The 25796-nt window shown below is 45.0% G+C and overlaps 1 protein-coding gene across 1 annotated transcript in view; it reads right to left on the reverse strand.

The window, feature by feature from the left end:
• LOC147732897 (nicotinamide N-methyltransferase-like) overlaps positions 1-25796 on the reverse strand; it is a 67975-nt gene that overhangs the window by 41326 nt on the left and 853 nt on the right. The gene's annotated exons all lie outside the window — the stretch shown is intronic.

Here is a 25796-nt window from a genome sequence, read left to right on the forward strand (position 1 = left end):
TGGCGGTCACATCCTCTATTTTTAACATTGCCGCGGGTGCAGCTTCAAGCTGCACCCGCGGCAATGTTAAAAATGCACGCATTGCATTTGCATGCAGAAAGAGGCAGGCACCGCGCGGTGCCTGCCGCTTTCTGCATGCAAATGCAGGGGGGTAACATAGGTACCCCCCATGTGCACCCCCCACCCCCCCCTTCACCTAGGGGGCCCGCAACAGGCCCCCTAGGTGAAGATCCGTATGCTTTTCCACGGCGGAAAACCCGCCGCGGAAAAGCACTTTTAAAATCCCATCCTGATATGGCGGACGGTGTCTGAGAGACACCGTCACCATATCAGAGCTTTTCCGCCGCGGTTGTAATGACGTAAATAATTAATTTACTTTCTTAATTTCTATGCAGGTAAGTACTTAATCAATAATAACTCAGATCGGATGAAAAAAAGACAGAGTCCGTGGTGTTAGAGTTTCTAAGGGTTTTATTCCTCATAAAGGAATGGTCGTGACCAAGATATCGGATTCTGAACACCACAGGGGTGTCAGAAGGGATAGATGAGCGCGCTACATTTTATTGTCAATACATAGCTTATATACTTGATTCACATCATAAGCAACAGTGCAAGAGGCGTAACAGCTGAGAGAAGACAAGATAACAGTATACACGTGGTACTAGTACGTAATCAAGAGGCGTGAACTAGGCGTGAACTGGAGGTGTGTGCTAGAAACGTCACTGATAGGTGACGCAAGTGGGTGGCACCAAGGGGTGGTGCTAACAGAATTGTTGCAATGTCAGCAGAAATCGGAAGCTTGGATGCGCGCGCAGCTGCATGACGTGTGATTGAAGGGGTGCAGGGGACTTGACATTTACACTGACGGAAAGAGACAGAAGTCTGGCATGTCAGATCAACTTGTACTTCTATCATATCTGATATCTGATGTTTAGGAACCATACTATCTGGGCGGAAAGGTCTCTAGGGCAGAAGCTATTCTATGCTAACTGTGGATGCGTGTATAAGCGCCTAAGTGTCTGCATGAGAAGCGTGGGGGCATGAGGCCTTCCATGGGAGCATGGTAACAGAGGCTATGAATTACTTGCACTGAGACAGGTCGGCCCTTTGGCTCTGCAGCTGGGGAGGATGTTTACTGAAGCTAGTAGGCAGGAATGCATTCTCGAGGAGCGGAACAGATAACTCGAAGGTTATAGTCAGTCTTAGCAGAAAACAGGCTGAGCTGAGCGCGAGGGGCCGCGCTGGAAGTAAGTCAGAGTTCACGGGTACAGAGGTAGCCTGGGCAGAGGCTGTCAGAGTCAGGAGCCAAAAGAGGCTCGATGGCAGAAATTCAGGGCCTACTCTGCCAGAGCAGGAAAACATGTAAAGTACACTACAAAAAGACGGTGGCATAGCATACTTAGGAACGGACTATATAATCCATTCAGGGTGGATCTAAAAGAGGACAAGTTAACGTTGGACGCAAATGTATTTGCGTCTTCATAGCTGACACAGGAGGGAAGTTACATGCACTTTAAGCTGGTACATGGAGTCGGTGGGGTACGCGCTAGGGAACATAACATGACCAAAAATTTATATTTCCTCATTCCCTCCTTGTTCCCTACGGACCCTTCATGAAATATCGATCCTCATGAATCGATCAGTTTGTTCTTGCAACATCATTTGCTCTTCTTTCTTTCGTTTGCGTTTTGAGAGAAAACTGGAATGTTCAATACAAGAGGTGGCACATAGTCCACAAATCGCTGGCCCACACTGTAGGCACAGGCAGCAACTAAATACTAGGACTAGGCCAATGCCTAGGAAGGATAGGATCTTCCATCCCCAAGCTGTTAACGTTGTCCAGAACCAACCGGACCAAGTTCAGGTGCCTGGATTCTGATGTATCTGATTTGCAATTTAATGGAGACGGGTGATAGCTTGATATACAGATGGTGCGTTTTGTGGTATGAAAACACAGCAACTTGACCCGATGACCTTACAGGCTCCACCTCTATCTGCCAAGATGACGTCAATAACAAGACGGTTCTGAAGGACAACAACCCGCATGGCGGACTGCTCTTCTGTTAAGTTACCTAAGGCGGAGGCAGTTTCATTCACTACTGCTTCAAGCGTTCTAGTTAATCTGCGTATTAATTTACTATTCTGAACAGGTCCTAAAAAGAAAAAGAATCCTTTATTAAAATCGGTGTACTGTTCCCATGCCGTTTCTGTGTAGTCGACAAGTGGGATATCTCTTCTGGGTCTATTCTTTACTAGATTGGTATTTCTATGGTAATCAGGGGGAGCTAGGAAGACAGGTGGCAGAAGGAATGCAATGTAACAAGTACCATCCCAATCTGGAGGTAGACGTATGTATGCGGTATGACCACAAACAAAGTAAGAATGACTAATAGCTTTAAAGGACGATTTTCCATGATCACTGAATTCGACCACAGTAGTGCATTTACTATGGCCTAAGTGTACTGAACCTTTCTTCCTGATACATAATTCACCAGTGACTGGCAATACTGACATAATGGGTAGAACTGGTGCAGCTTCGGACTCGACAGTAAGAATCATAAGGCTAATTGTATAATTACCTAATCCATATACTTCATTTTCTAGATCAGTTCCTATTCTAGTGGGGAGTCCCTCCTTATCAGGGTAACAGACGTCTAGCAGGACTAAGTTCAGGTTTCCCCAAACCCAACCCCCATCGAAAACAGCAATATCAGGATCTAAGGAATTAATTATTTTAAACCATGCACCGCAGGAGCCATTGTGGGTGAACGGGTACGGAAAGAGGGGCAGAGCTCCCTTGTAATTCTGGTAGGGAGGGAGTCGGCCACATATCCAGCAATTTGTAGCATTGTTAGTTTGATGAGAATGGTGTAGCATACTAATGAATGTGTTGTTGCGCAGCGCAAGTCTGTAGGAAAGTTCATGTGGAGGTAACTCACTAAAAGTGTGTTCAGCAGATATATTGTAAGCAGATTGTTCACGCTTGAAAATAGGGTAGTAGATAGGCAAAAGGATGCTAGTAATAATAATTAAAATACTCAGAATAAACATGATTAATAGGGTCACTATACAGTGACTACGAAGTGATTTACAATATGTACGTTTCTTGGCTTCTCTCTCTCTCTCTCTATCTCGATCTAGGGGATACATGTCAGAAACTATTTAACCGATTCACCTAGGGGAGGACTTAAACAATTAAACTGTCTGACTTGCTAGATCGGAGTTTCATGCGATACTCTTCTTGGGGAGTTTTTTCTCGTTCAGATTCTGTAAAGTCTTTTGGCTCGACACAGTCTTTGGTGGGGGTGGACGAGTCTCGATCAGGTTTCAGTCCAAAATTTTTTTTCACATGACTCGTATGAACCCACCCCTTTCTCCCCTCGATCTTCACGGCGGTCCTCGTGGTGAGAAGGACGGTCTTCGGCGATTTCCAGCGGGGCTCCAACGGACTCTTTCTATCAAAATTGCGCACCAGGACTAGGTCGCCAGGACGGACGTCGTGCGGCTTTACATCAGTGTTGTCAGGGAAGGCTGCGGCAACCTGTGAACGACATGATTGGAGTGCAGACATCAAGGAGGCAAGGTAATCTGTCAACATATTACAATCAACATCAGTAATCTTTTTCGGAATGGGCGTCCCCCACATATTCGGTGGTCTGCCAAAGACCACCTCGTACGGGGATAGCCCTGATCTCGAATGGGCGACCATTCTCATGTAGAATAGTGCCACTGGCAGGGCGACTATCCAGTCGACCCCTTTCTCCTGACATATTTTGGCAAGGCGGATCTTTAGTGTCTGGTTATGCCTTTCTACAAGGCCTGCGGCTTCGGGATGTCGGACATAATGGAACTTCCACTGGTATCCCAATAATAAAGAAACTTCTTTCATTAATGCAGATGAGAATGGCTGACCGTTATCTGAGTACACGACACGAGGCAGGCCGTATCGTGGGAAGAATTCACGAACCAGCTGCTTGGCAGTGGTCGGAGCAGTGTAATCTGGGACTGGGTATGCTTCGGTCCAGCGGGACAGAGCACAGACAACTACGAGAACATATTTAAATCCTCGACAACGGTCCATCTGGATATAATCCATCTGGAGGACTTCAAAAGGGTGATCGGGAGGATGAAATCCACCTTGCTCTACAGGGACGCTTTTACCTGGATTGAACTGACAACAGATCATGCAAGTACGCACTTTCTGTTTTGCGGCTGCTCGTAAGTGTTTATTGTTCCAAAGATTTTGTAAACTGTCTAACATCGCTTTCTCTCCTAGGTGTGCTGGGCTATGTGCTGTATTTATCATGACTTGAACCATAGAGTCAGGGAGAAACCATGTAGATTTTCCCTTCGTCACCCAACCTTGATCTGTTTGGATCCCTCCTTGTTCAATCCATTTCTTTATTTCTTCTGGAGTAGCATGTGTCTGAATGTCGATAACATCTAGTGTGGGATCCCTGACTGTCATACAGTTTGTCGGTTCTGTTGTCTTTGTCGTATCAGTTGTCTGAGTGTGAGTCAGTGCTGTATGTTTTGCTGTCTGGTCTGCCAGGTCGTTACCCTGGGAAACAGAATCTGTGACTTTAGTATGTGCTTTACACTTCATGACGGATATGGCTGAAGGCAGATGTATTGCTTCTAACAATGCTTGAATGAGGGGACCATGTTGGATCTTGGCACCATGAGAGGTCAGGAAACCTCGTTCTTGCCATAACATGCCGAAGTCGTGTACAACTCCGAACGCATAACGGGAATCAGTGTATATGTTGACATTTCTGTTCTTGGCTAGAATACAGGCTCGGGTCAGAGCGATGAGCTCTGCCGCTTGTGCAGATAATGTATCAATACGATGTGTTTCTTTAACTTCAGTTTCAGTGGTCACGGCATATGCGGCCACTAATTCTCCTGTACTTGTTCTCATACATGAACCATCCACATAAAGTGTCAGGTCTGGATTTGTCAATGGAACATCTGTTAAGTCTCGTCGGGGCTTTGTTACTGCATTAATGACCTCTATGCAATCATGCGGAGCTGGATCTGTCATAATTGTAGGTAACAGTGTTGCTGGGTTCAGGATACTGCAACGTCTGATTTCTATGTGTGGCTGGAATAGTGTCAATTCGTAACCTGTCAGTCGTGCTATAGTCAAGTGTTGAGTTTGGGTTCTGTTTAAAAGAACCTCTACGGAATGTGGAACTTGTACTGTTAACTGATGACCTAGAACAATTGAGTCGCTCTGTCTGATTGCTAGCGCTGTTGCTGCTACTGACTTTAAGCACGCAGGGAGTGCCTGGGCTACTGAGTCCAATGTACTTGAAAAATAAGCACAAGGCTTATGTGAACCTGCTTGGTCTTGAGTGAGGACAGACAATGCTGTACCGTTACGTTCTGTAACAAAAAGTGTGAACGGTTTGCTGTAACATGGTGTCGCTAAAACTGGTGCTTGGCATAATGCTTTCTTTAATTCCTCAAAGGCTTGTGTATGTTCCTGAGTCCAAGGGAGGGCAATCGAAGTTGCTGCCTCCTGCGTCGTTAACTGGATGAGTGGTTTAGCTAGAAATGCATATTGAGGAATCCATTGTCTGCAGTACGAGGTGAGGCCTATAAAGGCCCGCACTTCCTTTTGTGTCTGGGGTCGTGGCATGTTTACAATTAACTGAATGCGATCGGGAGTGAGCTGTCTCCCCACTTTGGACAGCAAGTGACGCAAGTATACCACTTGCTGAACACAGAATTGTAGCTTCGAAGGAGACACCTTGTGTCCCTTGTCGGCCAGGAAATGTAAAACTGTCAATGATGCTTGTTCACATTCGGGCTCACTTCGTGCGGTGATCAGTAGATCATCGACGTATTGCAGTAAAGCGGTGTTAACTGGCATTTGAATACAATCTAGTTGTCTTTTCAGTGCTTGACTATAGATGCTGGGGCTTTCTGTGAATCCTTGAGGTGCGCGGGAAAATTTGAAACTTCGTCCATTTAAACTGAATCCGAAGAGATATTGGCTCTCCGGATCAATAGGTACACTGAAGAAAGCGTTCTTGAGATCAATTACAGTAAAGAACGTTGCTTCTGAATCAATAGCAGTCAATAGGGAAGAGATATCGGGGACCACAGGGTACTGCGGTACAATGCATTTGTTCAGTTCTCGAAGATCAATCACCAGCCGATATACTGGCGGTGCATTGGGGTCGGTACGTTTAAGAATTGGAATGATAGGTGAATTACAGATATTGGAGTCAGTCTCTACGACCACTCCCTGGGCAATAAGCTCTTCAATGATTTTCAGTAAAGCCACTACAGCATCGGGTGGTAACTTGTATTGTCTGATTCTGGGTAGAACAACTCCTGTCTTGAGTGTAACACGATATGGAGTGATATGCATACAACCTACGTCAGCTGGGCCCTTTGCCCATAGGTGATTTGGTACATTTTTCAATCTGACATCAAATTCTCGTAAAACATAATGACCCTTGAAATCCCGTAGAAAGAGTCTAACTCCCTCCGGGGAACAGCATATTATAGCTCCTAGAGCCTTCAGTGTTTTAATTCCTAACAGATTTTCTGGGCATGAGTTCGTAAGTAACAAATCTGTAACTCGTGATAATGGACCCACAGCCAACGGTACTGGTTCCGATACTTCATTTACAATAGGCTGTCCTGAAAAACCAAGGGAAACATTCTGTGAGCCTGAGAGGGGTGCCCCTGGGACTTCATTATGACTGATTGTAGTGCGGCTTGCCCCTGTGTCAATTAAAAACTTTCTGTCTTTTCCCAATACGTGACTGTGTACATAAGGACCTTCTTGATCTACAGGAATTTCAATAAGAAGCAAACCACCTTCCCTCTCTAGGCTATTTCATGTATATCGGGGGTAATCTGGATATGCAGATTGGGCATACTGGTACATCTGTTGTGAAACTTGCTGAGTCGCGGCAATGGGCTGTGGCTGTGGTACTGCTACTGTCTGCGCTGTGTGGGATGGAGCATGCATAGGCTGTGTACTCTGCATTGGCTGTACATTTTGTGAGGTCTGTTGCTGGACCTGATCGTGTCTAGGCGGATGCGGTCTTTCTTTAGTTTTACCTGTTGAAATGTTATGTTTCAGGACTGGGCATTCATGTACATAATGACCTGGCTGTTTACAATAATTACATGTCCCTTTAACGGGAGCTGTAGTGTGATTTGTCTGGGTCCCACCTTTTCTTTGATCGTCGGCTGGGACCGTCTGAGCTACTAACATTTTCATTTTCGTGTCTTTCATACGTTTCTGTTCCTGATCTTGTTCTTCTCTAATTCTGTTCTGATGATATTGTAACATTTGTAACATCTGGGATGGCGTATTTGCCTGCCAGGTACTTTCAACTTTGTACACTCTATTTTTAACTAATGGTAGGGAATTCTCGACTAATTTTGATACGAAAAGGTGTGGATATGACTCGCTGCTTGGTTGTAGGCCACTATTTATAATGAAACATTTCTCGAATCTTGAATAGAAGTCACTAGTATCCTCATCATGTTTCTGTTTACAGGACGAGATGGCGTCCCAATCTTCCTTTCTAGTTGTCAATAATCTTGGCAAAACCTGTACTATTAATCCGGGCAATGCTTTAGTCTTATCCCCAAGGCCTAACCCTGGGACCCGTTTACTTTCTTCGTCTTCTATCTCTGCCCATGCAATCTTTGTGTCCCCCACCTCCCATTCTTTTTCTTTTAATTTCTCGTAAATGCCCGTGGGCAACAGTACCTTCAACATTTTCATGATATCATCATACGTGTAATCCCCCATCAGTAACATGTCTTTAAGCTCTCTGTGAAAGCCTGCAGGGTCTTTATCATGACACGGGACTAGTTTCTTCATTTCTAATAGTTCTAACTTAGTCAATGGCGTGTGTACATATACACGTTCCAAGGTGTGATCCGTACCCATAACTGGGTGTACTTCTCGTAAGGGGTTCTGACTTTCAATGCCACTACCGCATTGCATGTGGTACATTTTTCTTTCTGGAGGCGGGGCGGGAACATATTCAGAGCTTATGAAGGTGTTATATTTATGTCGTTGTTCTAGAATTATTTGTATTAACTTGGTACTGAAACCTCTCCATCTATCCATGAGTAGTGCTTCTAATGTTTCGTGTAAGGGACCTGGATCGGAATGGTTGTTTCTGTACTTGATGAGGAGGTGCTGAATCATGTATACACCTGCTAATTTCTGCTCGTCTGGGGAAAGGTTCAAGAATGTCTGCGCTAACGTATCATCATTATATATGTCTGGGTTTTCGGCCCATAACACGGCTGACCGGGCTAGTTCCTGTTCATCCATAGAATTGAGTACATGGTACCCCATTCGGTCTCGAAGCCTTTTATCAGTTTCCTGGAACTGATGTTCAGAAGAATTCGGGTTTGTTAAAGCAGAGAGAAAAACTCTCTTGTTTTCCGGACGGATGCCTTTCCTAAGGTAGTTTCCCTTACCTACATACGCTATAGTATCTGTAGTCCTTCCTGGTTCTGCAAGTTCTTCTTCCTCCTCGGAGGAAACTCCGTGGGCCAGAGGGAGATGCAGGAAATCCTGCCAGTACGCGTAGGTTCCGTCTAACTGATGGCAGGGGACAGAGCTTGCAATGCGCCAACCGGCGCGTGAGGTGGGGGAGGGGTCCCTATTCGGGCGCCAAAATGACGTAAATAATTAATTTACTTTCTTAATTTCTATGCAGGTAAGTACTTAATCAATAATAACTCAGATCGGATGAAAAAAAGACAGAGTCCGTGGTGTTAGAGTTTCTAAGGGTTTTATTCCTCATAAAGGAATGGTCGTGACCAAGATATCGGATTCTGAACACCACAGGGGTGTCAGAAGGGATAGATGAGCGCGCTACATTTTATTGTCAATACATAGCTTATATACTTGATTCACATCATAAGCAACAGTGCAAGAGGCGTAACAGCTGAGAGAAGACAAGATAACAGTATACACGTGGTACTAGTACGTAATCAAGAGGCGTGAACTAGGCGTGAACTGGAGGTGTGTGCTAGAAACGTCACTGATAGGTGACGCAAGTGGGTGGCACCAAGGGGTGGTGCTAACAGAATTGTTGCAATGTCAGCAGAAATCGGAAGCTTGGATGCGCGCGCAGCTGCATGACGTGTGATTGAAGGGGTGCAGGGGACTTGACATTTACACTGACGGAAAGAGACAGAAGTCTGGCATGTCAGATCAACTTGTACTTCTATCATATCTGATATCTGATGTTTAGGAACCATACTATCTGGGCGGAAAGGTCTCTAGGGCAGAAGCTATTCTATGCTAACTGTGGATGCGTGTATAAGCGCCTAAGTGTCTGCATGAGAAGCGTGGGGGCATGAGGCCTTCCATGGGAGCATGGTAACAGAGGCTATGAATTACTTGCACTGAGACAGGTCGGCCCTTTGGCTCTGCAGCTGGGGAGGATGTTTACTGAAGCTAGTAGGCAGGAATGCATTCTCGAGGAGCGGAACAGATAACTCGAAGGTTATAGTCAGTCTTAGCAGAAAACAGGCTGAGCTGAGCGCGAGGGGCCGCGCTGGAAGTAAGTCAGAGTTCACGGGTACAGAGGTAGCCTGGGCAGAGGCTGTCAGAGTCAGGAGCCAAAAGAGGCTCGATGGCAGAAATTCAGGGCCTACTCTGCCAGAGCAGGAAAACATGTAAAGTACACTACAAAAAGACGGTGGCATAGCATACTTAGGAACGGACTATATAATCCATTCAGGGTGGATCTAAAAGAGGACAAGTTAACGTTGGACGCAAATGTATTTGCGTCTTCATAGCTGACACAGGAGGGAAGTTACATGCACTTTAAGCTGGTACATGGAGTCGGTGGGGTACGCGCTAGGGAACATAACATGACCAAAAATTTATATTTCCTCATTCCCTCCTTGTTCCCTACGGACCCTTCATGAAATATCGATCCTCATGAATCGATCAGTTTGTTCTTGCAACATCATTTGCTCTTCTTTCTTTCGTTTGCGTTTTGAGAGAAAACTGGAATGTTCAATACAAGAGGTGGCACATAGTCCACAAATCGCTGGCCCACACTGTAGGCACAGGCAGCAACTAAATACTAGGACTAGGCCAATGCCTAGGAAGGATAGGATCTTCCATCCCCAAGCTGTTAACGTTGTCCAGAACCAACCGGACCAAGTCCAGGTGCCTGGATTCTGATGTATCTGATTTGCAATTTTATGGAGACGGGTGATAGCTTGATATACAGATGGTGCGTTTTGTGGTATGAAAACACAGCAACTTGACCCGATGACCTTACAGGCTCCACCTCTATCTGCCAAGATGACGTCAATAACAAGACGGTTCTGAAGGACAACAACCCGCATGGCGGACTGCTCTTCTGTTAAGTTACCTAAGGCGGAGGCAGTTTCATTCACTACTGCTTCAAGCGTTCTAGTTAATCTGCGTATTAATTTACTATTCTGAACAGGTCCTAAAAAGAAAAAGAATCCTTTATTAAAATCGGTGTACTGTTCCCATGCCGTTTCTGTGTAGTCGACAAGTGGGATATCTCTTCTGGGTCTATTCTTTACTAGATTGGTATTTCTATGGTAATCAGGGGGAGCTAGGAAGACAGGTGGCAGAAGGAATGCAATGTAACAAGTACCATCCCAATCTGGAGATAGACGTATGTATGCGGTATGACCACAAACAAAGTAAGAATGACTAATAGCTTTAAAGGACGATTTTCCATGATCACTGAACTCGACCACAGTAGTGCATTTACTATGGCCTAAGTGTACTGAACCTTTCTTCCTGATACATAATTCACCAGTGACTGGCAATACTGACATAATGGGTAGAACTGGTGCAGCTTCGGACTCGACAGTAAGAATCATAAGGCTAATTGTATAATTACCTAATCCATATACTTCATTTTCTAGATCAGTTCCTATTCTAGTGGGGAGTCCCTCCTTATCAGGGTAACAGACGTCTAGCAGGACTAAGTTCAGGTTTCCCCAAACCCAACCCCCATCGAAAACAGCAATATCAGGATCTAAGGAATTAATTATTTTAAACCATGCACCGCAGGAGCCATTGTGGGTGAACGGGTACGGAAAGAGGGGCAGAGCTCCCTTGTAATTCTGGTAGGGAGGGAGTCGGCCACATATCCAGCAATTTGTAGCATTGTTAGTTTGATGAGAATGGTGTAGCATACTAATGAATGTGTTGTTGCGCAGCGCAAGTCTGTAGGAAAGTTCATGTGGAGGTAACTCACTAAAAGTGTGTTCAGCAGATATATTGTAAGCAGATTGTTCACGCTTGAAAATAGGGTAGTATATAGGCAAAAGGATGCTAGTAATAATAATTAAAATACTCAGAATAAACATGATTAATAGGGTCACTATACAGTGACTACGAAGTGATTTACAATATGTACGTTTCTTGGCTTCTCTCTCTCTCTCTCTATCTCGATCTAGGGGATACATGTCAGAAACTATTTAACCGATTCACCTAGGGGAGGACTTAAACAATTAAACTGTCTGACTTGCTAGATCGGAGTTTCATGCGATACTCTTCTTGGGGAGTTTTTTCTCGTTCAGATTCTGTAAAGTCTTTTGGCTCGACACAGTCTTTGGTGGGGGTGGACGAGTCTCGATCAGGTTTCAGTCCAAAAATTTTTTTCACATGACTCGTATGAACCCACCCCTTTCTCCCCTCGATCTTCACGGCGGTCCTCGTGGTGAGAAGGACGGTCTTCGGCGATTTCCAGCGGGGCTCCAACGGACTCTTTCTATCAAAATTGCGCACCAGGACTAGGTCGCCAGGACGGACGTCGTGCGGCTTTACATCAGTGTTGTCAGGGAAGGCTGCGGCAACCTGTGAACGACATGATTGGAGTGCAGACATCAAGGAGGCAAGGTAATCTGTCAACATATTACAATCAACATCAGTAATCTTTTTCGGAATGGGCGTCCCCCACATATTCGGTGGTCTGCCAAAGACCACCTCGTACGGGGATAGCCCTGATCTCGAATGGGCGACCATTCTCATGTAGAATAGTGCCACTGGCAGGGCGACTATCCAGTCGACCCCTTTCTCCTGACATATTTTGGCAAGGCGGATCTTTAGTGTCTGGTTATGCCTTTCTACAAGGCCTGCGGCTTCGGGATGTCGGACACAATGGAACTTCCACTGGTATCCCAATAATAAAGAAACTTCTTTCATTAATGCAGATGAGAATGGCTGACCGTTATCTGAGTACACGACACGAGGCAGGCCGTATCGTGGGAAGAATTCACGAACCAGCTGCTTGGCAGTGGTCGGAGCAGTGTAATCTGGGACTGGGTATGCTTCGGTCCAGCGGGACAGAGCACAGACAACTACGAGAACATATTTAAATCCTCGACAACGGTCCATCTGGATATAATCCATCTGGAGGACTTCAAAAGGGTGATCGGGAGGATGAAATCCACCTTGCTCTACAGGGACGCTTTTACCTGGATTGAACTGACAACAGATCATGCAAGTACGCACTTTCTGTTTTGCGGCTGCTCGTAAGTGTTTATTGTTCCAAAGATTTTGTAAACTGTCTAACATCGCTTTCTCTCCTAGGTGTGCTGGGCTATGTGCTGTATTTATCATGACTTGAACCATAGAGTCAGGGAGAAACCATGTAGATTTTCCCTTCGTCACCCAACCTTGATCTGTTTGGATCCCTCCTTGTTCAATCCATTTCTTTATTTCTTCTGGAGTAGCATGTGTCTGAATGTCGATAACATCTAGTGTGGGATCCCTGACTGTCATACAGTTTGTCGGTTCTGTTGTCTTTGTCGTATCAGTTGTCTGAGTGTGAGTCAGTGCTGTATGTTTTGCTGTCTGGTCTGCCAGGTCGTTACCCTGGGAAACAGAATCTGTGACTTTAGTATGTGCTTTACACTTCATGACGGATATGGCTGAAGGCAGATGTATTGCTTCTAACAATGCTTGAATAAGGGGACCATGTTGGATCTTGGCACCATGAGAGGTCAGGAAACCTCGTTCTTGCCATAACATGCCGAAGTCGTGTACAACTCCGAACGCATAACGGGAATCAGTGTATATGTTGACATTTCTGTTCTTGGCTAGAATACAGGCTCGGGTCAGAGCGATGAGCTCTGCCGCTTGTGCAGATAATGTATCAATACGATGTGTTTCTTTAACTTCAGTTTCAGTGGTCACGGCATATGCGGCCACTAATTCTCCTGTACTTGTTCTCATACATGAACCATCCACATAAAGTGTCAGGTCTGGATTTGTCAATGGAACATCTGTTAAGTCTCGTCGGGGCTTTGTTACTGCATTAATGACCTCTATGCAATCATGCGGAGCTGGATCTGTCATAATTGTAGGTAACAGTGTTGCTGGGTTCAGGATACTGCAACGTCTGATTTCTATGTGTGGCTGGAATAGTGTCAATTCGTAACCTGTCAGTCGTGCTATAGTCAAGTGTTGAGTTTGGGTTCTGTTTAAAAGAACCTCTACGGAATGTGGAACTTGTACTGTTAACTGATGACCTAGAACAATTGAGTCGCTCTGTCTGATTGCTAGCGCTGTTGCTGCTACTGACTTTAAGCACGCAGGGAGTGCCTGGGCTACTGAGTCCAATGTACTTGAAAAATAAGCACAAGGCTTATGTGAACCTGCTTGGTCTTGAGTGAGGACAGACAATGCTGTACCGTTACGTTCTGTAACAAAAAGTGTGAACGGTTTGCTGTAACATGGTGTCGCTAAAACTGGTGCTTGGCATAATGCTTTCTTTAATTCCTCAAAGGCTTGTGTATGTTCCTGAGTCCAAGGGAGGGCAATCGAAGTTGCTGCCTCCTGCGTCGTTAACTGGATGAGTGGTTTAGCTAGAAATGCATATTGAGGAATCCATTGTCTGCAGTACGAGGTGAGGCCTATAAAGGCCCGCACTTCCTTTTGTGTCTGGGGTCGTGGCATGTTTACAATTAACTGAATGCGATCGGGAGTGAGCTGTCTCCCCACTTTGGACAGCAAGTGACCCAAGTATACCACTTGCTGAACACAGAATTGTAGCTTCGAAGGAGACACCTTGTGTCCCTTGTCGGCCAGGAAATGTAAAACTGTCAATGATGCTTGTTCACATTCGGGCTCACTTCGTGCGGTGATCAGTAGATCATCGACGTATTGCAGTAAAGCGGTGTTAACTGGCATTTGAATACAATCTAGTTGTCTTTTCAGTGCTTGACTATAGATGCTGGGGCTTTCTGTGAATCCTTGAGGTGCGCGGGAAAATTTGAAACTTCGTCCATTTAAACTGAATCCGAAGAGATATTGGCTCTCCGGATCAATAGGTACACTGAAGAAAGCGTTCTTGAGATCAATTACAGTAAAGAACGTTGCTTCTGAATCAATAGCAGTCAATAGGGAAGAGATATCGGGGACCACAGGGTACTGCGGTACAATGCATTTGTTCAGTTCTCGAAGATCAATCACCAGCCGATATACTGGCGGTGCATTGGGGTCGGTACGTTTAAGAATTGGAATGATAGGTGAATTACAGATATTGGAGTCAGTCTCTACGACCACTCCCTGGGCAATAAGCTCTTCAATGATTTTCAGTAAAGCCACTACAGCATCGGGTGGTAACTTGTATTGTCTGATTCTGGGTAGAACAACTCCTGTCTTGAGTGTAACACGATATGGAGTGATATGCATACAACCTACGTCAGCTGGGCCCTTTGCCCATAGGTGATTTGGTACATTTTTCAATCTGACATCAAATTCTCGTAAAACATAATGACCCTTGAAATCCCGTAGAAAGAGTCTAACTCCCTCCGGGGAACAGCATATTATAGCTCCTAGAGCCTTCAGTGTTTTAATTCCTAACAGATTTTCTGGGCATGAGTTCGTAAGTAACAAATCTGTAACTCGTGATAATGGACCCACAGCCAACGGTACTGGTTCCGATACTTCATTTACAATAGGCTGTCCTGAAAAACCAAGGGAAACATTCTGTGAGCCTGAGAGGGGTGCCCCTGGGACTTCATTATGACTGATTGTAGTGCGGCTTGCCCCTGTGTCAATTAAAAACTTTCTGTCTTTTCCCAATACGTGACTGTGTACATAAGGACCTTCTTGATCTACAGGAATTTCAATAAGAGGCAAACCACCTTCCCTCTCTAGGCTATTTCATGTATATCGGGGGTAATCTGGATATGCAGATTGGGCATACTGGTACATCTGTTGTGAAACTTGCTGAGTCGCGGCAATGGGCTGTGGCTGTGGTACTGCTACTGTCTGCGCTGTGTGGGATGGAGCATGCATAGGCTGTGTACTCTGCATTGGCTGTACATTTTGTGAGGTCTGTTGCTGGACCTGATCGTGTCTAGGCGGATGCGGTCTTTCTTTAGTTTTACCTGTTGAAATGTTATGTTTCAGGACTGGGCATTCATGTACATAATGACCTGGCTGTTTACAATAATTACATGTCCCTTTAACGGGAGCTGTAGTGTGATTTGTCTGGGTCCCACCTTTTCTTTGACCGTCGGCTGGGACCGTCTGAGCTACTAACATTTTCATTTTCGTGTCTTTCATACGTTTCTGTTCCTGATCTTGTTCTTCTCTAATTCTGTTCTGATGATATTGTAACATTTGTAACATCTGGGATGGCGTATTTGCCTGCCAGGTACTTTCAACTTTGTACACTCTATTTTTAACTAATGGTAGGGAATTCTCGACTAATTTTGATACGAAAAGGTGTGGATATGACTCGCTGCTTGGTTGTAGGCCACTATTTATAATGAAACATTTCTCGAATCTTGAATAGAAGTCACTAGTATCCTCATCATGTTTCTGTTTACAGGACGAGATGGCGTCCCAATCTTCCTTTCTAGTTGTCAATAATCTTGGCAAAACCTGTACTATTAATCCGGGCAATGCTTTAGTCTTATCCCCAAGGCCTAACCCTGGGACCCGTTTACTTTCTTCGTCTTCTATCTCTGCCCATGCAATCTTTGTGTCCCCCACCTCCCATTCTTTTTCTTTTAATTTCTCGTAAATGCCCGTGGGCAACAGTACCTTCAACATTTTCATGATATCATCATACGTGTAATCCCCCATCAGTAACATGTCTTTAAGCTCTCTGTGAAAGCCTGCAGGGTCTTTATCATGACACGGGACTAGTTTCTTCATTTCTAATAGTTCTAACTTAGTCAATGGCGTGTGTACATATACACGTTCCAAGGTGTGATCCGTACCCATAACTGGGTGTACTTCTCGTAAGGGGTTCTGACTTTCAATGCCACTACCGCATTGCATGTGGTACATTTTTCTTTCTGGAGGCGGGGCGGGAACATATTCAGAGCTTATGAAGGTGTTATATTTATGTCGTTGTTCTAGAATTATTTGTATTAACTTGGTACTGAAACCTCTCCATCTATCCATGAGTAGTGCTTCTAATGTTTCGTGTAAGGGACCTGGATCGGAATGGTTGTTTCTGTACTTGATGAGGAGGTGCTGAATCATGTATACACCTGCTAATTTCTGCTCGTCTGGGGAAAGGTTCAAGAATGTCTGCGCTAACGTATCATCATTATATATGTCTGGGTTTTCGGCCCATAACACGGCTGACCGGGCTAGTTCCTGTTCATCCATAGAATTGAGTACATGGTACCCCATTCGGTCTCGAAGCCTTTTATCAGTTTCCTGGAACTGATGTTCAGAAGAATTCGGGTTTGTTAAAGCAGAGAGAAAAACTCTCTTGTTTTCCGGACGGATGCCTTTCCTAAGGTAGTTTCCCTTACCTACATACGCTATAGTATCTGTAGTCCTTCCTGGTTCTGCAAGTTCTTCTTCCTCCTCGGAGGAAACTCCGTGGGCCAGAGGGAGATGCAGGAAATCCTGCCAGTACGCGTAGGTTCCGTCTAACTGATGGCAGGGGACAGAGCTTGCAATGCGCCAACCGGCGCGTGAGGTGGGGGAGGGGTCCCTATTCGGGCGCCAAAATGACGTAAATAATTAATTTACTTTCTTAATTTCTATGCAGGTAAGTACTTAATCAATAATAACTCAGATCGGATGAAAAAAAGACAGAGTCCGTGGTGTTAGAGTTTCTAAGGGTTTTATTCCTCATAAAGGAATGGTCGTGACCAAGATATCGGATTCTGAACACCACAGGGGTGTCAGAAGGGATAGATGAGCGCGCTACATTTTATTGTCAATACATAGCTTATATACTTGATTCACATCATAAGCAACAGTGCAAGAGGCGTAACAGCTGAGAGAAGACAAGATAACAGTATACACGTGGTACTAGTACGTAATCAAGAGGCGTGAACTAGGCGTGAACTGGAGGTGTGTGCTAGAAACGTCACTGATAGGTGACGCAAGTGGGTGGCACCAAGGGGTGGTGCTAACAGAATTGTTGCAATGTCAGCAGAAATCGGAAGCTTGGATGCGCGCGCAGCTGCATGACGTGTGATTGAAGGGGTGCAGGGGACTTGACATTTACACTGACGGAAAGAGACAGAAGTCTGGCATGTCAGATCAACTTGTACTTCTATCATATCTGATATCTGATGTTTAGGAACCATACTATCTGGGCGGAAAGGTCTCTAGGGCAGAAGCTATTCTATGCTAACTGTGGATGCGTGTATAAGTGCCTAAGTGTCTGCATGAGAAGCGTGGGGGCATGAGGCCTTCCATGGGAGCATGGTAACAGAGGCTATGAATTACTTGCACTGAGACAGGTCGGCCCTTTGGCTCTGCAGCTGGGGAGGATGTTTACTGAAGCTAGTAGGCAGGAATGCATTCTCGAGGAGCGGAACAGATAACTCGAAGGTTATAGTCAGTCTTAGCAGAAAACAGGCTGAGCTGAGCGCGAGGGGCCGCGCTGGAAGTAAGTCAGAGTTCACGGGTACAGAGGTAGCCTGGGCAGAGGCTGTCAGAGTCAGGAGCCAAAAGAGGCTCGATGGCAGAAATTCAGGGCCTACTCTGCCAGAGCAGGAAAACATGTAAAGTACACTACAAAAAGACGGTGGCATAGCATACTTAGGAACGGACTATATAATCCATTCAGGGTGGATCTAAAAGAGGACAAGTTAACGTTGGACGCAAATGTATTTGCGTCTTCATAGCTGACACAGGAGGGAAGTTACATGCACTTTAAGCTGGTACATGGAGTCGGTGGGGTACGCGCTAGGGAACATAACATGACCAAAAATTTATATTTCCTCAGTAAGCCAGCCGCGGCGGAAAAGCTGCGGACGGAAACCAGGACCCACCAGCCATCCTAATGTGGCGGTGGGTCCTTGGTCAGTCCGCTGCGGTTTTTCCGCATCCTCGGGGCCGGCGGTGGCTTCCGCCGGCCCCGAGGATGCGGAAAAACCGCAATCCTAATGACCCCCTAAGTTTGGGAGTAAATTTGAGATCTGTCTAATTAATCTGTACATTCCCCCCATGCTGATAAAAAAAGAGTTACATTGCAAATTAAAACTGTGGTTGAATCCATTAAAATCTTGCCTATATTAATAACTCATGCACAATGAGACAAAAAAATGAAGCTGGTGATGCTGTTTGCGCTAAAAACAACACAAGCATCATGTTGTGCTGCACCTCCTCCTACCTAGTCATCCTCTGGTGTTTCCGGATCCCTAGGCCTCATCTAACCTTATCAACCCCATTGTGCTCCATTTGGGACCCTTTTTTAAATATATTTTCACTTTTTATTAGTTTTATATTCTTCTGTTGCATTTACTTTGCATTTTTTCTCTTGTTAGTACATTTTTGTGTTTTGTACACATCTCACCCAACTCCACCCTAACTTTGGCAGAGGCAGACAATGCCAATAAGTCACACACACCCTGTAGCCAACTGCAGCGTGAGGGAGTGATGGCTGTGGGAGAGTAGGGTCTGCTTCCTATGGTCACCCCCACTTTTTGCTGTGATTCTCTGTTTCTTCGACTTTAATGTGGCTGTGGGCCTGCTAAAAAGACCCACAGCCAAGCTGTCCTCTCTCTAAATTGATACCATGTACTTTAGGTACATACCTAATTGGGAATTGGCTCACCTTTGTGAGCCCCTGTATAGTGCACCATAGGTACCCAGGGCATAGGTGCATCCAAGGTGTACCAGGGGCTGCAGCATGTATTATGCCACCCCTGGCTGGTCATCTAAACTGACACCACAGGCTGATCACTCAGCTTGGGCAAGGTGGTGTAATCACCCTTTGCTTAGAAATAGTATACCTATATCTACCCTTATATATAGACACATATATACCTATAAGTCACTCCTATGGCAGGCCTTGACAATCCTGAAGGCAGAGTGCTTGGTTTTGTGTGAGAGGGTGCCCTAGCATGACCTGAGCCCCTCTGCAGCTTTCAGAACCATCTCCTTATAGCTGTTCTATGATTTAGCCATACCATATACTCTTAAGTGCATTATAATCCTCACGGTTAATGCTAACTTTGGTTTGGCTTTATCAAAACATGTTGTGTAAGGTGTCAAACACTTTGGAATACTACCCCCCACCAGTTCTGGCGGCGGGGGTAGCATTCCACCCTTCTAGAGGGAGAAGACATGTAGTTACTGCTTTACCCGGTTAAGCCTCAGCATCACAAAATGGATGCTGCTGCCACAGACACGAGTCTGACCTCCTGCTGCTGGATGAAACTCTGGCTAGGGAGGCCTGGACAATAGGTTTCCTGTCAAGGGAGGTGCTAGCACCTCCTAAGGCAGCCTATAGTGTATTGGGGCAGGGTGGGTTGAATGGAAAGATGCTTTTCCAGACACTGCCTGGGGCACACAAGGTGCTCTATGCATAGCCTGGTTCAAACCAGTTGCTGGGGCACTCCAGCCCCGCTCTGGCGTGAAACTGGACAAAGGAAAAGGGTTGAATGGAAAGATGCTTTTCCAGACACTGCCTGGGGCACACAAGGTACTCTATGCATAGCCTGGTTCAAACCAGTTGCTGGGGCACTCCAGCCCCGCTCTGGCGTGAAACTGGACAAAGGAAAAGGGGTGTAACCACCCCCTTCTCAGGGTCCACCCATAGGAGGGACCTAGCTGGTAATCCAGCCCCTAAAATCAGTATAAAGATAGGAGCTGTGTCTGGAGACTTTAGATTAATCCTGGAAGAAACTTTGATATTAACTCTTGGACCTTTGATGTTCTGTATTGACTAGAAGACTGAAGACATCTACCTTGTGGTCAAGGAGTGACCACCCTGTGCAAACAGGCACCACCAGTAACTTACGGGTCTGCTTTGTCGATGCTCCTGACAGATCCCGAAGACTCAGTGACTCAGGAACTGGACTCTCAGACTTCTCTGACTCCGACCCACATCCACAGCAAAGCTGAGACCCGTGGCAGACACGAGAGATATGGGATCAGACACCCTGGACATCCTGCATTTTGCTAACAGTGCAACTAGCGAGGCACCCTCACAGTTGTGCATTGGGGTTTGAGAAGCCCCAGACCCGAGCACCATTTGCACCAAAGCTCAGCCCTCCACACTCCACAAGTGCCATGTGGGGCCTGCTCCTGAATTTCAGCTTGATGCGTCCTCCCGGTTGCTAGCCTGTTGGCTAGTTAGCCCCCTGAAGACTTTTTATTTCATATACACTGCTAGCCTGGTTGCTCCAGGCTTGCTCCAGCTTCCCTTTAAAGGAGAAGCTCCCCAGACCTTGCTGGTCTGACTCGAAGCCCATCTTCACTTCCTGCATGGATTGCGGTTACCAAGGTTTGTTGAATCCAGTCTGAATACCGACACCGCAGTCAACTAGATCCTTTGTGGGACAGCTCGAATCCAGCTCCGGGTCATCATCGACACCTCCTGGTCCTCGTGGCTGCAGAGAAAAGCTTCACCTCTTCACCTGAATCAACTCAACATCGCCTTGTTGCTTCCTGGTTCCTTCCTGGTCACTGGCTAGTGACCCAGACTCTGTCCCCTCTGCTTTCAGGCCCTTCTCATCTCCAATCCACCCTTGGATCCACCAGGACACTTTTCCTTTGGTCACCTCCAGCACTTCTTTGCAGATCTCCATAGAAAACATCGACTAAACCCGACACGAAAAGACACCTAGGCACCCGGCTTCCCTGGGTGAGGTAACTCGATTACTCTGGTGCTCCAGTGGGTGTTGACTCTCGAAGTGTCCTAGTTTAAAGGGGTTTTACCGTAGTCCATCCGGAAGTGTATTAAAACTGTAACTTTGTAACTTCTACGTTCTCCATTGTAAGTCAATGGTAACTGGCGACTGTGTTTAGACACTGCACGCGTCTCCCGTGGGTCTCCTAATTCCTAACCTTTGGTTGTTTAGTGTAGCCCCAGCGATTCCCTAGGCCCTAGGCCTATTCACTATTCCTGAAGTGGTTCTTATACCACGTACTTAGTATATGGTTTGTGAGGCCCCTAGAGCAGAACTGTATTTGTGCAACTAATAGTTCGCTGAATGAGTAACTTGTGATGTATTTCGATCTCTGACCTCATAAAGAGTTCAGAGGGGTTGTGTTAGAAAAAAAATACTTCAAAAACTTTTATTTCGGTCACCAGGACCATAAAAAGAAAGCACAGCCCACAGAATAACACACATTTTTGAGTACTGTATATCAAGATTAAAAAAGGAACACTCCATAAATAATACAATTCCCAATTTTGAAGCAGGTACGGTAATTTTACCAAATAGCCAAGGGAGAGGGAGGGGAGGCAATAGATTGACACTGCGGGAAAAATTTATATCAATTGATGTGATACAATCGACAGTCAACTAAAAGAAAATAGCAGCAATAGTTGAATAAATAATTTAAAATGACGAAATATAAGAAATTAATGCTATTTACAATTCTATATACAGGATAATCTAATGCTAAAATCAGTATCTAACAGAGACTGTACACATAGTAGTCACATTCATAAGTATGCTGCTGATACACATTTTATAAATATTTACCCTTCTGAATAAAAGCCCACCTCCTACAGCACATTGTGTTTAAATATCTTGAAACAGCGAACACAATAGGTTTGGATGTATCATATTTTAAAACCCGAAGAGCCTCCCTACAGTGCTCAAAGCCCAAATTCCGACAGAGCTGCACAAGCCAGTACGCCTTGCTTTTTGATAGCCAGAACAGAGAAATAAATACATATATATTTGATATATACCTTGTGTGGTGTCCTTTCATTTGGTACTCAAGAGATTATAATTGGTAAAACAACTTGCTTTACATGCTCTCTGAAGTTTTAGCCTAAGACTGCTGGTCCATGCTACCACTAGGATAGATTGTTTATAAGGTTGGCTTTACAACCACCATCAATAAGGGTCGTTTAGACCGGTGCAAGGTGCCCACTAGAATAGTGGACATCCTATGCCCGGCTAACTTCTCACAATGGCCTCCCACATTTTTAGTGAGGCAGATGTGGCAGCGCTAGTTTTTTAAACTCAACTCCACTTCTCCCTTATGCTGGCAGCAGGTGGTGGGCCATGCCAGGCTACAGCCTAGTGGAGCGTTTGCTGGGGTGTGGCAGATTGCAGCCTTAACACGGCACAAGAATAGGGTCTCCCACACCCAGCAGCCAGAGACGCGTCACTGGCACAACATAATAAACCAGGAGCAGGACCTGCTGGACCAGCTAGGAGTTATAGTGCCAGGGCTAAGTAAGCGATGTTGTGTCATAATTTGCATTAATACTATAATGATTACTTTTCAGGTAGCATTACCTCACAGGTAGGTTTATGTGCGTGTACGTATGTATATATTTATATTCACACACACGTATATATATATTCACTGTAAAAATAAATGTTAAATTGACTATACAGTTAGGTGAGTAAACGAAAACAAAACACAGAAATTCACCAGTTATATTTAGCAGGTATAGTGATAGTTAGCAGAGCATAGTCTATCTTGCACCCCCGCCATGCACTACTTATGACAAGGCACAATAGGTTAGGCAGATCATGCAGTGGATAGGCTATTAACTATAAAACTAAGTATACATACCTCATAGAACCTCTTTAGAGCTCAACCCTGCGTGAAGCAATACATTTCACTATAAAAATATTGCCCACCTGTTTATTTTCAGGGATTCACGAGTATATACCCAGTGGACCTAGGTCTTCATTTATATTAGAACCTGCACAGTTAACAGAACCTTACCTTGAGAAAGACAATATCACGCTCCTTGGTGGTTTGAACTTCCATTTGGAAGATAATATGTGTAACAATTCCAGAAGACTAAGGGATAAGATGATGTGTTGTGGGTTGTCGCAGCTGGTTAATGCACCTAAATAATACATTTGTAAATTTATATACCGTGGCTTATCTCCCGTGGGGGTATCCAGGTGCTGTCCATGGGCAAGGGGAGATTGAGTGATTCACCCAGAATCACAGGATGTTGAGCCAAAGCCGAGACTCAAACCCAGCTCACCAGCTACGGAGTCGACTGCTCAAGCCACTGCGCCACATCCTCTCCCTGTTGCAGTGGGACACACAGTAGATTGTATCTTTTCTGGTGATGCTTATCTTAGGTTCACTGAAACAGTGCCATCATTATGCTGTGGTCTTTTCTCCTCTTGGCACCTTATATTCAGGTAGATTTTAATGCTTATTGCTGGAAGTCACATAAAAGGAATTAGATGGGACTTTCTGAAGAAAATTTATCACAGGCCCTCAGAAACAGCAATTAGATGAACCATTAGAATGCCAAATTGACAGGAGCAGAGTTCTCCTCTTGGCTCACCAAGCAGATGAAGAAGTCTACTTCTAGGAGCCAATCAAAATACACGTGCAACAGCTAATAAGAAACCTAATTAAAGAGCATGTGACCTTAAATGTAAGGGGCTGTGCAGGAGTCAGGGGATGGTTGAGGCCTGTGTAGGTGCCCTTTGGGTCAGTCAGTAAGGTAGAAACTGGTGTGCAGAGGGGCTGGGAGCAGCTCCTCAGTACACAATCTCTGTGGATGCAGACAGGTCCAATACACACCTTGTAGGATGTTTCTAACCATGCAAGTAAGGCCCAAATGGAAAACTACTAAATACTGCTTTTCAGGCACTTAAAACCTTATTTTTCTAGTAAAAAACGAGGGCTACAAATATCTGACAAACACAATTTCCACTGAAAACGTTCCTTTTTTCAATGTGCCTAGCTGTGGATTCTGGTCCCTAGCTCAGCCGGCATCTAGGGAAACCTAGCAAACCTGTATATTTTTGTAAACTAGGCACCTAGGGGAATCCAGGACAGGCTGCGCTGTGTGGCTCTCTCCATGCTTTTGTACACAGAATCCCCTGCAAACCTCAACATATGTCTAGAAAATACATTTTCCTCACATTTCTGTGAAGGAAAGTTCTAGAATGTGTGGAGAGCCACAAATTTCCTTACACCAAGCATTTCCCCAAGTCCCTCCATAAAAATGGTACCTCATTTGTGTGGGCAGGCTGATTTCCTATGACAGAAAATGGCCCAAAATGCAATGTGGACACATCGCATTTTTCCACTAAAAACTAGACACACAGGGTAATCCATAATGGGGTAACTTGTGTGGCTCTCACCAGGCTCTGTTGCCCAGAATTCTCTGAAATCCTCACATTTAGCTAAAATAATCTAATTTTCCTCACATTTCCGTGCGGGAAAGCTGTGGGATCACTGGGGCTGCACACATTTCATACCACCAAGCATGTGCCCAAGTCTCCCGATAAAAATGCTATATCACTTGTTGCGAGTGAAGTCTACTTTCCCGTGGTTCACAGAATGACTTAGATTATTTAAGACAGGCCTCCCAATATCATGAAAGTTCCCAGTGGTATAATTTGCAGGAAATACACCTATATAAGACCTTTATTCGGGATTATAAAACTGCCATTAAGGAAGATAAATCTCTATTTTGTACTAACAAGCCTGCCAGCTTGGGAAAACTCTTCAAAATAGTTAATCAGCTTTCCTTACATTGTGGGTTACTGGTATAGAGGGACCTCAGGATTTTTGAAAACGATGAGCAATTTTTTTCAATCCAGAATCCCAAATATCTATGAAGAAATTGAGTCTCTGAACACAGGGCCTCATAGTATGTCCCCTGTGGATGTTCAGACCGAGGTCATTTGGCCAGAACTTGTGGGTACTACTTAGAATCAGACAGCAGCACTTGCCTGCTTTACTCATCTTATACCCGAGCAAACAGAGCTTTTCCTCCTCATCATGAAGTTAGGTTTTCCTTTTGAATCTTGCCCTCCGAAGATTCTTCTGGTGCCTGCCAAGACTATTGCTCTACCTCTTACAACTACCATTCATACTGTTATCAGTGCATGTTTCTACCCTCCCCTTTGTAAAATGATGGTGGTAAATCTGCAGCTAAAAAAACAACAATTTGGATCCTAAACTTAAAAAAAATACTCTCCCATTTCTCTTCTGACTACCCCAGCCAAAATCTTAGAAAAGCACCTCACAGTTGACAACAAATCTCATACAACACGATTTGTTGGATGACAAACAATTTGGGTTCAGAAGTAATCATGGTATGGAAACTGCATTGAACTCTGCAGTTGATAACATTCGAACCATGGTTGATGTAGCGCAGGCTGCAGCGCTTCTCCTTTTGGATTTGTCAACGACCTTTGATACCATCTTTCCATCCCTGCTGGCCTGTAAGCTGCAGAATTTGGGGATTACAGGTTCAGCATTAACATTTCTAACTTCTTTTCTAAGTGACAGATCTCAGACAGTAATCATTCATCAATGCAGCTAGAGTCCATCATTCTGCTCTATGGGACTGCTCGGGGTTCTTCCCTGAGCCCTACACTTTTTAACCTATATGTTTCCCCAC

Source organism: Lissotriton vulgaris, chromosome 2_1 (assembly GCF_964263255.1).
Source record: "Lissotriton vulgaris chromosome 2_1, aLisVul1.2, whole genome shotgun sequence".
NCBI lineage: Eukaryota > Metazoa > Chordata > Amphibia > Caudata > Salamandridae > Lissotriton > Lissotriton vulgaris.